The sequence below is a fragment of the Papio anubis genome, chromosome 16 (genome assembly GCF_008728515.1).
Source record: "Papio anubis isolate 15944 chromosome 16, Panubis1.0, whole genome shotgun sequence".
NCBI classification, from domain to species: Eukaryota; Metazoa; Chordata; class Mammalia; order Primates; family Cercopithecidae; genus Papio; species Papio anubis.
This window is the reverse complement of record NC_044991.1, coordinates 85,943,721-85,951,881: the sequence shown is the minus strand read 5'-3', so window position 1 is coordinate 85,951,881 and position 8,161 is coordinate 85,943,721. Positions and strand designations below refer to the sequence as shown.

Below are 8,161 nucleotides of genomic sequence, written 5' to 3'. Positions count from 1 at the left end.
GAGTCTATAGCATGGCTATGACTTTTTTTTTTTTTAAAGCCCACTAAGGATGATTTTAAAATCCACACATCATGCAGTAAGATGGATTTCAGCATTAAGCGGCCTCATCACGAAGAGCTGGCAGCCTAGAGGGGCGATGTCCTTGAGAGGGTGTGTTGGGTGTGCATTGTGTTATCAAGTAATAGAATCAAGCCAAGTAAATGAACTCATTATGACTGGTTTTTTATTCCCCACTTGTCAGGAGTCATAACTGTATGAAACATTCTCCACCTCGATCAATTGGAAAATCAATACCTTGGTATTTGTGGAAAGCATCTCTTATAGGAAGAAATGAAAAGAAATGTTTGGGAAACATTCAGGAAATTAGCCCATCTGACAGTCCCTGTTTTAAAGCAGTCATTCTCCTTTGCAGGAGTTGGTGCTGAAACATGCTCTTTCTTTTGGAAGGGGGCAGGCTGGCTGGGATGGTAAACGGTTTTGATCATCCAAATCATAGTTTTCTTGAAGCATTGATGATGGTGAGTCCAGGTGAATATTTCATTTGCTTGCCTCATGGGTGGCCCTGGCGAAATGAGGCTTCCATCCTGGGTAGCGATGGTTCGGGCTTGCTTGGTTTGGCAGAACCAGTTTGCCATCTTGGCCCTCAGGACTCTGGGGGTGATGGTGAGTAGGCATCAGAGATTACACTGCTTTTGGAATCAGCTGCCAGAGCCCCTCACTGGCATGATCATTGACATCATCACTCCAGCACTTCTTGATGATGGGCTGATGAACACTTTGCAGTATTTCATCAACTATAGATTTTACAAGCTTGGCCTTGAGGTGATGTTCCTGCATAGGCCCCACTTCCTGGATTGTTGATTGCTTTTGTTAAAAAAAACAAAAACAACAACAAAAAAAAACATGGAAAATGGGCCTGGCGCAGTGGCTTATGCCTGTAATCCCAGTACTCTGGGAGACCGAGGTGGGTAGATCACCAAGTCAGGAGTTCAAGACCAGCCTGACCAACATGGTGAAACCCCGTATCTACTGAAAATAGGAAAAAACAACAACAACAAAAAAAACATAGCCGGGCATGGCAGTATGCACCTACAATCCCAGCTACTTGGGAGGCTGAGGCAGGAGAATTGCTTGAACCTGGGAAGCAGAGGTTGCTGTGAACTGAGAGAGCGCCATTGTACTCCAGCCTGGGTTATAGAGCAAGACTCCGTCTTGAATATATACATATATATATATATATATATATATATGGAAAATATCAAACATATGTACAGTAGAGAGAATAGTACCATAAACCCGCATGTATCCCTCACCATCCTCAATAGTTGACCCCCTCTGTCTCCCCTGACCGTGAGTTATTTTGGAGAAAATGCCAAACACCACAAATATTTCTGTGTGCATCTCTAAAAGATGTGGGCTCTTCAAAAGACATAAACAATACCATTATCACAATGAATTATCAATTCCTCCGTATCAAATATCGAATCTGTGTCCAGGTTTTCTTGATTGGCTAATACCTTTAAAAGAAAATGTGTTCAATTCAGGATCCAAATCCAGTCTATGTTTTGTAAGTGGTTACTTGGTTGATATATCTTCTAAGTCTTAATCTACAGATACTCCCTCTATCCCTGCAATTTACCGGTTGAAGGAATCTGATCAGATGCTGTAGAATTTTTCATAGTCTACATTCTGCTGATTGCATCCCCATGGTTTCACTTAAAATGGTAATATTCGAGTTCTAGTGTGTCTTCTTTATTGCCTGAAAGACTTCTATAAAGAGAAACTGCCCCTCATTAACTATCCAATTTCCCTGATATACAGTTCTTATGTTTTTTTTTTTTTTTAAAGCAAGATAAATGCTTGATTTTCCCCTTTATTTACCAGTTTTCGGAATAGTGAGTGAGTTCCCTAGCATCCTCCCAAGATGCCCAGTGAGCTTTCAATGTTTCCATTCCTGGCAGTCATCCCACTGATGCCCGAAAGGCCCCATCTTTGACCAGTGGGAGTGCGTTGCCATCACTGCCTGGGATCTCTTTAACGGGCTCTGCCCTTGACTTTTTCTTCTGTTTAAATCTCAGACCCACTGAGAGCCCCTCTGGCCAGGATCCACCACAGAGCGTGACCCTGTCTCCTTGTCACTGTGCGGTTGACAGATTCTGCTTGCTTTTCTCTCTCGACAGACCTTAACAAATTAGTCTTGTTATTTATCCAATGTCCTAATACCCCAAAGGGTTATAATGAATTTCTGGCAGTGGGGGTGCATTATAAAAGCAAAAAAAAAAAACCAAAAAACAAAAACCAAAAAAAAAAAAAACGCACAAATTAACAAACTGAACTCCCCACCCTCCCCAAATCCCAACAGTCTTCCCGCCCCAGGGCCTGAGATTGCCGTTCTGTCCTGTGGCGTTTACTCGCTGATGTTCAAGGATGTTGTTCGGCATCTTTTTCTTTTTTTGAGACAGAGCCTCACTCTGTCGCCGAGGCTGGAGTGCAGTGGTGTGATCTTGGCTCACTGCAACCTCTGCCTCCCGGGTTCGAGCGATTCTTCTGCCTCAGCCTCCTGAGTAACTGGGATTACAGGTGCCCACCACCACACCTGACTAATTTTTTTGTATTTTTACAAAAATGTAAGATGGTTTCACCATCTTGGCCAGGCTGGTCTTGAACTCCTGACCTTGTGATCCACCTGCCTTGGCTTCCCAAAGTGCTGGGATTACAGGTGTGAGCCACTGCGCCCAGCCTGTCTTGCATCTTTCAGCCTGCATTTCAGCTGCGCCTCGTGGCCGCCCTCAATGCCACAGGGCAGCACATGGATTTCTACTCCCTTATCCATGTCATCTGGTTGATTTACTTGCTGAATCTTCAGTGGAGAAAAGCAGTTGCTGAGGTCTGGCTAGATACTGTGGTTTTCTTGTCAGTCTTGGGATCTTTTAGCATTTTCCGTTCCTGGGGCTGCCTCCTGCTTTCTGCAAAGGTAAGCCCAGCAATCTACATGTCTACCTGACTCTTCCGGGGAAATGCTAATTTTTGGCAAATACTTTGCCCTAGACATGCTGGGTGTCTTTGGGCAGGGGACCTAGGGTTCCTGTGCCTCAGTTTCTTTTTAAAGAAGAATGGTTGCATTGAGGAATAGGACCTCAGAAATAATTGGGCCTGACACCTGGGTCACCTTGTCCTGGAGAATGATTGACTGCTATGGGCACAGTTCAGGAATAGAGCCAAACCCACCAAGCCAACCCAGGCTTGCCTTGAGAGGAATAATTGGCTCACCTCTGCCCTAAAATGCAAATAAAAATGGAAAGAGCAGGAAATAGGAAGAGTAATGCCCCCTTCCACTTGTGTACACTCTTAGCTTTCCTAGCATTTCACACTTTTTCCTTATAGCAGTCCTATTAGGTTAAACCAGACACCAGCACTCCCGTTGTACAGATGGGGAAGCTGAGGCTGCCAAGGAAAGGAGCACACGCTGCACACCAGGGGCTGTGCTGGGGAGTTTTGCTCCCTTGTAACTAGGGTTACAGAGCTCTTGGTGGCAGAAGCCAAAGAAGGCCTGGGTCCGCAGACTACCGGGGTCATCTTTTCCTGGGATGGTCTTATCTCAACACAGTAAAGATTCAAAAATGTATCCTGAGTCAAATTAACAACCTCAATTTTAATCTTAAGTACCATCTCCCAGCACACACAGCTTTTCTGCTTAGGGGTTTTCCTAAGAACATTTCTACTGTCTGCATTAGGCTTTCTCACTGAATTTCTTTGGCTTTCCATTTCTCTCCTTTCTTCCTCTTCCTCCTCCTTTTCCTGCCTCCTCTTCTCTCTCTTTCTTCCTTCACTCTGCCCTCTATTCCCCTCTTCTATTCTTTCCAAGCCTCTTCTTTTTTCTTCCTTCCCTCTCTCTCTGTGATTCTCTCTTTCTTGTTTCTGGCTCTTTCTGTTACCAGCTCTCCCTTCTCATTTTCTTTCTCTTGTTCTCTCCTCTTCTCCTATTTTGCCTTCTCTTTGTGGACAGTCACACTCTCCTACTTTCAACCTTCTCTCCTCTCACCCTCTTTTTCTCCCAGCTTGGTGCTGAAATCTTTAGCACTCCCCCTTCACGTGGTTTCTCTCATCCCTTACAGCCTTGCTCAGCCCCCGCCTCCCAGTTCCCAACGTGGAGATGTCACCTGGGTTTACCACCTGCAGATCACCCTATAGCAACCCTGTTCAGTTAATCAGACACCAACACTCCCATTGTACAAATGGGGAAGCTGAGGCTGACAAGGAAAGGAGCATGGGCTGCATCCCAGGTGTGCAACTGATCCCCAGTACCACGTGCAGGCTGGGCAGGTGTCTCCGTGAAATACCCCACATACCGTGGGGTGGGCAGGATCATGGTTCCCCAGACGAACCAGCTATCAGGCTTTCTGAAGCAGTTTCCAGCATCCTTTCAACTTTGTAAAAGAGAGTTCATCCCTTGACTCTGAAATTATCATCTCCAACATCCTCATCATTCCATATAATTTGAAAGAAGCATTAACAGAACATAGACTCAATGGTCTTTAGAAAAATAATGAAGACAAGGCTAGGCGCGGTGGCTCACGCCTATAATCCCAGCACTTTGGGAGGCCAAGGTGGGCGGATCATGAGGTCAGGAGATCAAGACTCTTGGCTAACATGGTGAAACACCGTCTCTACTAAAAATTACAAAAAATTAGCCGGGCGTGGTGGCGGGTGCCTATAGTCCCAGCTACTCAGAAGGCTGAGGCAGGAGAATGGTGTGAACCCAGGAGGCAGAGCTTGCAGTGAGCCGAGATCGTGCCACTGCATTCCAACCTGGGTGACAGAGTGAGATTCCATTCTTAATAAAAAAATAATAATAATAAAAACAAAAAGAAAATGGCTCCTTTACAGATTACCCGTGGAGAACCACTAGTACAGAAATACCCTCAAATCTCAGTAAGTGATTGTATCTCCCAGATTTTTGCCAGGAAGCCGGATGCCAATTTGTTACTCCCCGAGTACCAAGGGTGTCTGAGTGCCTCTTCACGTTGGGAACTTCAGATTGGACAGGCAATTGAGAACTTAGGACACGCCAAGTGCCATCTCAGCCTCTCTTCTTTGCCAATCTTCTTTCCAATATTTCTCCATTTCATCTTCTTGTAATCACCCAGACAGTACTCAGGGAAGAAATATAGTTACCAGGTTCCAAGGTCTCCATCTAATTAAAAAATGCTTGTGTCGGAGAGAATTTTAATTCATAAGCATTATTCTGAAGGGGTGAAGTGGGGGGGGGGTACTTTCAACAGATGATTTAAAATCCAGATATTTAGTAAGATACTAAATAAAAAGTGGATGATTTGCAAATAAGATTTCCAAATGGCATCTCAAATAAAGACTTTCAAAAATATGGATTGGGGGGAGATAGTGTTCCCCATCCAAAGGTAAGCAGGCTTTGTCTGCTTTTAGGGTTTGCCCTTCTCAGCCTAGAACATATCCATCTTCTTGAAAGCAAATGGGGTTCTATAGGGGAAAATGTAACTATGAATGGTAGAAATAGTCAAAAGGTTTCATTTCCTTCTCCCACTTCTTGCCTTTTCCTTGAATTCTGTCACATGCAAAATCTACTATTTATTTATTCACTCATTTATCAAATGCTGATAGATCCAAACTAGGTGCCCGAGCACTGAGCATGGAGACTTGGCAGAGAGAAGATGGCAAAGTCTCTGCTTGGTAGAGTTTGCATTTCACCCAACCCGGGTCTTCAAGGGTTTGGAAGGGTGAAGAGAGCACCTGCCGGGGAACCCAGAACTCCACTGAGGTTCCACATGGAAGAACGAGTCCTCTGCCTGCAGCTCTGGGGTCACACTCTGAGCTGGGCAAGGAGGCTTCAGGAGGTGCCTTCTGGAAACTCACACGGCATCCTTGTGCTACCTCCTTTACCAAGGAGATGGTGACAAGGGAAGCACCCAAGTGATCTGAGAGGATGAACTTGGCCCCTGAGCATATGACCTTGGTAGTCCCGGGGGCCTTCCCTGCATTGTGTCCCCTTATGGTATGGCCGCTGGGTGAGGTCCTCATTTGGGTGCCCAAAACCATGGGGCAGGGCAGCCATGGCCAGGGACCTTGAGCCCTCTTTGAATCTTTACAGTTGACTTTCTGCTTCTCCTGGTAGCCTCCCTGCAGTGGCAGGTGTTTGTAGATGGGAACAGAGTGTTGTGAGGATGCAGGCAGGTACATCAAGGAGAGGAGCGGAGAGCTGAGGCCGGAAGACCTCGCCCAGCTCAGCCCTATTCTCAACTTTATTTTCTGCCGGTAAGACCTGAGGTCCTGGTCCCAGGCCCTCTGTGGGTGGGCAGTCTTTGCTCCCTTTCAGCATGGTGAGCCCAAGAATTGTTGCTTTTGGAGAAGAAATCACGATAATTTTCTTTTTTAATTTTAAAAATATAAAATTGAGGTATAGTTTATATACAGTGAAACATTCAGATCTTAAGTATGATAGTCAACCTTGATGGAGACACATGAAGGCACAGACGATTTCCATCATCCCGGACATTTTCCTGTCTCCTCTTCCTAGTTAATTCTTCTCCCAGGGATTATACCACATTTTGATGATCCACTCATGAGTTGATAAACATCGATTCTGTTTCCAGTTTTGAGCTAATATGCATAAACCTTTCACAAACATTTTTGCATAGAGTTTTTGTGGAAATATAGTTGTTCCTCTGGATAAAAACCTAGGCATGGAATCACTGGGTAATGGGGTGAATGCACCTTTAGTGTTTTAAGAAGCTGCCAAATTGTTTTTCGAAGAAGCTGTACCATCTTTTTTTTTTTTTTTTTTTTTTTTGAGACAGAGTTTTGCTTTTGTTGCCCAGGCTGGAGTGCAATGGCCTGATCTCGGCACACCGCAACCTCTGCCTCCCGGCTTCAAGCAATTCTCCCGCCTCAGTCTCCTGAGTAGCTGGAATTACAGGCATGCACCACCATGCCAGGCTAATTTTTTGTATTTTTAGTAGAGACTAAATGTTGGTCAGGATGGTCTTGAACTTCTGACCTCAGGTGATCTGTCTGCCTCAGCCTCCCAAAGTGCTGGGATTACAGGCATGAGCCACCGCGTCAAAAACTTTCTGAATGTCTCCTCCCCAAGTCACATGTATGTGTTGACTGGGTCCTGGCATGGGCTCACCACTCATTCACGCAGTCGCAATTTTATTGAGCATCTGTTATGTACTGAGCAGTGTTCAAGATCAGTGGTACAGAGAGTTCAGAAAAAATAGTCTTTTCAACTGATGCTGCTGGAACAATTGTATGCCCATAACCCAGCCCCCCAACCAAAAAACTTAAAACACAAAATGCCTTAATCCAGATCTCACATCATATACAAAGATCATCTTGAAATGGATTGTAGACCTAAATGTAAAACCCAGAACTATAAAACTTCTACAAAAATAGGAAAAGCTTTTCATGACCTTGGATTGAGAAAATATTTCTTTAATATGACACAAAAAAATCATGCTATAACAGGAAAAAGTTGATTATCAGTATTCATCCAAAAAACACAAAACATGTTTTTCAAAAGACACTATCATGATCATGAAAGGATGAATCACAGACTGAGAGAAAATATTTGCAAAACCGGTGTCTGATACAGTACTTGTATCCAGAATACATGCAAACTTTTACAGCTCAATGAAAGAAAACTCATTTTTTAAAATAGGCAAAAGATTTAAATAATCAAAAAAGATAAGATATTAAGCATATTTTGAAAAGCTACTTAACAGCATTAGTTATCAGGGAAATGGAAATTAAAAATTAAGATGAAATACCACTACACACTTATCAGAATGGTTAAGATTAAAACAACAAACCAAAACCCCCTGGTAATACCAAGTGCTGGAAAAATGCAGAGCAACAGGAATTCTCACTCATTGCTTGTAGGAATGCAAAGTGGCACAGTCACTTTGGAAAACAGTGGCGGTTTCTTATAAAGTTGAATGTATACTTACCATATGACACAGCCATTCCCCTCCTATATATTTACCCAAATGAAATGGAAACTTAGTTCCATGCAAAAACCTGGACATGAATGTTCACGGTAGCATTACTCACAATCACCAAAAACTGGAGACAACTCACTTGTTCATTACGTGGCAGATGGATAAATTGTGGTATATCCGTGCAAGGG

General features: G+C 43.9%; 1 long non-coding RNA gene across 1 annotated transcript; it reads right to left on the bottom strand.

Annotated features, from left to right (window-relative positions):
• Nucleotides 1–206: 206 nt before the first annotated feature.
• LOC101007697 lies at nucleotides 207–2,260 on the bottom strand. The gene is made up of 2 exons (XR_161726.5): nucleotides 1,518–2,260; nucleotides 207–651 (listed from the first exon to the last, which is right to left on the bottom strand). It is a non-coding gene; the product is annotated as an uncharacterized LOC101007697 (long non-coding RNA).
• Between the last annotated feature and the right edge of the window lie 5,901 nt (nucleotides 2,261–8,161).